Here is a 6,809-nt window from a genome sequence, read left to right on the forward strand (position 1 = left end):
ATGTTTGGTGGGTTTGCGCCTCAACAAAGTACTTGCAAATACATAATCACACTATCAGGGGCGGAGCTGGGGGGACGAGCAGGGGCCTGCCCCCTCCCCCCAACGATCGACAGTTTTAGTAGGAGCGGCGAGTAATTACCAACGAGATTAGATCAATATACGTAGCCGGCCCCCCCTATACTCGAATCCTGGCTCCGCCACTGCACACTATGCCTTGTGATTTTCTTATGTGATCAGCCTCTATAGCTGCTTGCCTTCCAGTAGTTGATGGTCTTCCTACATTGCTTGGTACAAAGATGGTTCATTTGAGAGCTCACACATGTACTTTCATTGTGTCTTCTTGAACATTTGCTTTGAGTAGCATGGATCAACCATCACCTGAGCCTTTAGCCACCAAATGTATTCGTTGATGCCATAGGAGTCTGGTGAAACCTCTATTTGGAATACAATCAATTTGTTGAGCAGAAAATAACATGACAAGAATATCTTACTTGTTGAACAGCTCACAAATATTGTTTAGAAGTCCATGTCGATGACCTCCTTCTCCACGGCTTACCTCTCTGCAGCTTCACATGGCGTTGCTAAGCGCGCCGCTCCCTCCGAGCATGGTCCCCGGGTTGCTTGCGACATCGGGCCCCCACGGACTCCGTCGAGACATAGTCCATGGCAGTAGGGGACATGGTAGTGGGCATTCACATCTAGGACGACGACGCAGATGCGAAGCGAGCATGAAGGAGGGCAAAGGCTCGAAGGTGGTTAAGGGAGGCCGGGCAGGGCAGTTGATTGGCTGGACTTGGTCGGTTTGAAGGGCTTCAAAGTCGGAGCGACGTGGTGGACACGTCTGAACATCCCCATATCCTCTATGCTGGCATTTGGGCTTTGATTGAGGGTATCCCGTTGGGTGACGTTTTTTTGTGTGGGTTGTCTGCCAAGACAGACATTTAGGGGGTAAGAGCATCTCCAGTCGCGCCCCTAATAGGCACCCCCAGGGCGACTTCTTTCGCGCCGGCGTTGAAAAAAGCCCCCAGTCGCGCCCCCAAGACGCCGAAATCCGCCGGCTCGGCCCGTTTTTGGGCACGGCGATCACAGGCCGAACCCAGCACACTAGGGGCGTTTGGGGGCTCCGGTGGAAGGGAAAACCACGTCTCGGCCACACTGTCAGGCGAAAAGTCGAGACAAACGACCAGATTCACCCCCCACCCCCCACCCCCGCGCGACCTCCCGCCACCTTGCCGATCCCGGCGCCGCCCACCGCCCACCACCTCTAGATAGGCCATTCCCCGTCGGAAAAGAGAGGGGTTTCACCGCCGCAACCTCTCCACCACCTTCCTGGGCGAGTTTTCCGGCGCTCCGGATGCGTAGGGCGGGATACCGGCGGGCGTGCGCCCACCACGCCCACCAGGTGTTCAGCGATTTGTCTGCTCGGCGATGGACTCGAACGACGAGGAGGCGCTCTGTAGCGACCACGATCCCAATGGACCGAAGTCTCTGTGCTTAAGTGTCATCCCTGGATCGGTAATGCTGACACACATAGTACTCGAGGAATTATAATAGAGTTCAATCACACACTTATTATATCGAGACCTCATAAAGAGTATGATTACACACAAATAATATGGTTGAAGGCCATCTAAACTATATAACTGCGGAAGCTTCAAAGGCAAATGAGTCCATCAACTCCAACGGCATAGCTGAGTGCATGACAACAACCTATCGCACCTTATTTGTCGTCTGAGTAGTCTGCAACATGAGACGTTGCAGCCGTGTAGGTCAGCACATTGAATATGCTGGCAGAGTTACACTGTAAAGAAATTAATGCAAGAACTAATCTACATGCAATATTTGGCTGGTGGAGGCTCTAAGTTTATGGTTTTGCATAAAGCTAGTTTTTCCCTACAACAAAGGATTAAATTTATTTACTACTCCCAAGTTGTACCAATATTTGAGAAGGTTCCTCCAATTCAAATCCAAATTAAACAAGTATCAATATTACACCCAATTCAATTAATTTAAGAGTGATGAGATCAACAATAATATCCAATTCCACATACTCAAGATGTCCATAACCGGGGACACGGCTAACCATGATTAGTTTATACACTCTGCAGAGGTTGCGCACTTTTCCCCACAAGACTCGACCGCATCCATGATCGAAAGATCGAGACATAGTCTTTCTGAAGCATTAACTCTCTACTCCGGGCAGACCGGTACACCTACTTTCCCCTACATCTGCTAGTCCACCTCTTTGAGGGCTCATACAACTTACTCAAATATGCCAGAGCCCATAATGGCTTATGGCTGCACACGGAAGTTTCTAGGCATGAAATATCATATGACCCCTTTGAGCCTGGGTGGCGAACCGAGGAAAAATCACACGGGTACTCCAGGATTTTCCAAATGGACAAACACGGGATTCTCCAGGTGCCCCAACCAATCCACCCAGATGTGTATTAAAGTTGTCGCCTTAAGGTTATCCAAAAATTAATAACTCTCATAACTTCCATGTGAATCATGATCTAATCCCTGTCTACGAGCATGGCTAAGCAATAATAGAGCATAACGTATATTCCCGGGGTGATCAAAGGTATTAGGTTTCTACCTCATAATACTACAACCAAACCACATGTTCTCAATCCTACTCATGCAAATATTTGAGGAGCAATACTAATGCATCTATACTACTATTAAACAATCAAACAAGAACTTCTTTAAGCACACCCCACAAAGTGTACACAGATCCAATACCACCGCACAATTAGACCCACTAAAATCAATCTAACGGTTAGACTTAACCTAACCCATTTTCTGTGTGCACTTAGCAATTTACATTGACTGGCCGTACTCCACAGTGGAGGAAAATATGAAACTCCACGCCTGGGAAATTAGGAAACTAATAATCATGGGTGCATCACATTCTAGGAAAGTAAATCAGAGTGCATCCATCCTATTAGGAAACTAATCTCAGACAAATCCGTCATATTAAAAAACGTATCTCGGACGCATCCATCCTATTAGGAAGCTAATCGTGAGCTGCCTGCCGCCATCATGCACATCAATCGGATTTATTTTGTTTCATGACAGAGAAACCATATACCTTTCACTATTTTGCCACATATATTTATTCTTATATACTTGTGCAGTTTCAAATGATCCAACATATCTGCAGTCATCAAACTTGAAGACATACTGTTTAAGGCCTTATTTGCACCGCCTCTCTTTCTTTGTCTGCGCGCCTCTTTCCTCCAATAATAATAATGAATAACTCTTTTCGGATCAAGTATTACACTGTTACAAATGTATGATGAAGCTACTCCTTACGACAAGGAAGAAGAGGATGAATGCTTTCTATCTTCACCAGTTTTGTAGCATGTTCCAAATTGTTGGCTCTTTCTTATTTGAGGATTCATCATATTTTTTGTAATTTAGAAGCTGGCCTGAAAGCTTGATAAGGTTAAGCTTGACAAATAATCTGGAATATTGTTCCTTCCATCTTTATTTTTCTTTCTAACCCATTTCAGTTTCTATACGCACAGAGCATCTTACGGCATTGTAAGTTAGTATGGTTGCCAACGCATAAACACATACAAAACTGGATAAATACTTTCTATCATGATAATTATTGGATTTCTTTAGCCCTTTTACATTTCAGTTAGTTCTTATAAATCATCTTTATTTTATATAGAAGTCATTGTAGTCACATATCATCTTCTATTTCCTATTATCCATAATAGGCAGCTACATAATTTTGGCAATCCACACAACCATAAAATATATATAATTCGATCCAAATTAGTCAAGTATATATTTTGCTACGCAGATTAGTAGAATAAAATAAGATTCGAGAATTAAGCATCTAGAACAATATAATTGCACCGTAAGGCAGTTCATACTTTTTTTCCTGGCTACATTCAAAGAGAAGACTACACTACAAGCCTATATTACTGCATTAATAAATAATTGCTAATTTTATTTAAATAAGAATATTTTCTGCGATTACTCTATGAAGCAACATAACCACTATCGTGTCTCACTTTTGAAAATACAATTTGAGCGACATCAAACATTGTGTATCCATTTGATTTATATTTTTAAAAACATTTATTTTTTTATATCATGTGAATCTCACCTGATTTACGTTTGAGACGCGCGTTGCATGTGCATGCTTACTAGTAGTAAAAACTGGGTATAAAAAGTATGATCAAAGTGTAACTTGCCTTGCTAACGATCTAAAAACTCTAGTAATTCGTAGTAACAAGCTTCGCACTCCGGGTAATCTAGCATAGACAAACAGTAGCATACATAAGCAATCACTCAAACAAAACAGAGAGAAAATCGAGAAAAGATCCAAATCAAACTCGGAATAAGCAAACGACTAAACTAAACAGAAAACAAAACCTAACAGCATTATTTTCATGTGGATTAGATCTTAACAGTAGGTACATGTTATTAGCTACGATTTGCAAAAAGAAACAACTCAAACGGAGTTACGAAACTCAAGATACAAACGAAACAAGATCGATTACTAATCTGATCTAAACTCAAATTTTAAATTGTCAAAATCATGTTCAAGTTGATTACCTAGAAAGAAGAGATTGTTACGAAGATTTAGGCGTTGGTTTCATCTAATTTAGATAAACGAGCAAAAAGTTACGCTAGTTTAAGATCAGGGGCTAAGTCGCGATAAAACTTATTCGTGGATAGGTGCCTGGCCGAAAATAAAACTAAAAAAAACTATCGGGCGAACGTCTGCTAACGGAACTAAACGAATGAATTCGTTCGTTAATAAGAAGTAATGGAACAAACTAACAAAAAACCGATCTAAAAACCTAAACCGAACAAAACGAAAAAAAACGAAAAGAACCGATCGGTTCATACCAGTCAACGCGGATCGGCCGGCGGCGGGGAAAAACGACGGCAGCAGCGGGATCCGGCAGGGCGGGGGCTCGGCTTCGGCGGCGGCGGGGCGGCGGCTCGGCTCCGATGGCAACGGGGCGACGGCGGCGCTGGGCGGCAGCAGCAGCTAGCAACTAGCAGCGCTAGGCGGCGGCGATGGTGGTGCGCTGCGGCGGCGGCGACGCCTTATAAATGGCCAGGGGCGCTCCTCCGACTTGGGGAGGAAGTCGGGGCGGCGGCGCGAGCTCGGACTCCCGAACGGCGGCACGGCGTGCGGGGCAGGGAAGGCGGCGGCGCGAGCTCGGACTCCTTCGGGAGTCCCGCAGCGGCACGGCGTGCGGGGCGGGGAAGGCGGCGGCGACGACTTGGCCGGCTGGGCCTTTGGCCCAGTTCGGTCTGAAACTCTTTTTTTTAAATAATTTTGCCGCGAAGAAAAATCCTAATAAAATATAAAAAAATCCAGAAACAATTTTCACCGTCCAAACCTAATATTTAGGACAAGATGAACATTTTTGTGGACTAAATGCAATTTTTGAAAATGCATGTTTTTCTCTAATTCAAATGAAATAGCAAATAAAATTCAAATAAAATAATAATTTGATTTTAAAATTTCTTCTCCAATAATTTCTCTTCTATTGAAGAAGTCATTTTATCTTCTCTCATCTATTTTTATTGTTGGAAATAATTAGAGAGAGAAATTATTCAAAACAAATTGATCCTCTTTTCAAATTTGAAATAAATTCAAATATGAAATTTTGTGAAACCTCCAACTCTCTCCTTGGGTCCTTGAGTTGCTTAAGATTTCTAGGATCACAACAAAATGCAAAAATAAATATGATATGCATTTGATGATCTATGTATAACATCCAAATTGAAAATTGGGATGTTACAAACCTACCCCCTTAAGATGAATCTCGCTCTCGAGATTCGGGTTGGTCGGCAAAAAGGTTTGGGTGGTCCTTGCGGAGATCTTCTTCTCGCTCCCAGGTGGCTTCCTCCTTGGTACGGTGGCTCCACTAAACTTTGCAAAACTTGATAACCTTGTTGCGAGTAACTCGGCTGGAAAACTCAAGAATCTTGACTGGCTTCTCTTCATAGGTCAGATCACTATCCAACTAAATTGCTTCCAGTGGCACTGTATCTCTCAGAGGAATGTCGGACATCTCAGCGTGGCACTTCTTCAATTAGGAAACGTCAAACACGTCATGAAGTCCTGACAATCCTTTGGGCAATTCCAACTTGTAGGCAACTTCCCCCATGCGTCCCAAAACTCTGTAGGGTCCTACAAAACGTGGTGCTAGCTTTCCCTTGACTCCAAAATGTTTAACTCCTCGAAGTGGGGACACACAAAGATATGCTCTGTCTCCGACTTCGTAGACTACCTCCTTGCGTTTAGTGTCGCATAACTCTTCTGCCTGGACTGGGCTACCTTGAGCGTGTCTCGAATCAACTTAACCTTCTCCTCAGAATCTCTAATTAAGTCTGGTCCGAATAATTGTCGATCTCCAACTTCATCCCACGATAACGGTGTCCTGCACCTCCTTCCGTACAAAGCTTTGAAAGGGGCCATCTTCAAACTGGCTTGATAATTGTTGTTATAGGAGAACTCTGCATAGGGCAAATTATCATACCAGCTAGATCCATAATCTAGCGCACAAGCTCTCAACATGTCCTCCAGAATCTGGTTAACTCTCTCGGTCTGTCCATCTGTCTGTGGATGAAAGGCTGTACTGAACTCTAGCCTAGTACCCAAAGTTTCATGCAACTGATTCCAAAACTTTGAAGTAAAGTGTGTTCCTCTATCTGATATTATGGTCCTCGGAACTCCATGCAAGCATACGATCCTGGTCATGTATATCTTTGCCAACTTAGCACTTGTATAAGTTGTCTTCGCCAGGATGAAATGGGCTACTTTC

The sequence above is a fragment of the Triticum aestivum genome, chromosome 2B, assembly GCF_018294505.1.
Source record: "Triticum aestivum cultivar Chinese Spring chromosome 2B, IWGSC CS RefSeq v2.1, whole genome shotgun sequence".
NCBI lineage: Eukaryota > Viridiplantae > Streptophyta > Magnoliopsida > Poales > Poaceae > Triticum > Triticum aestivum.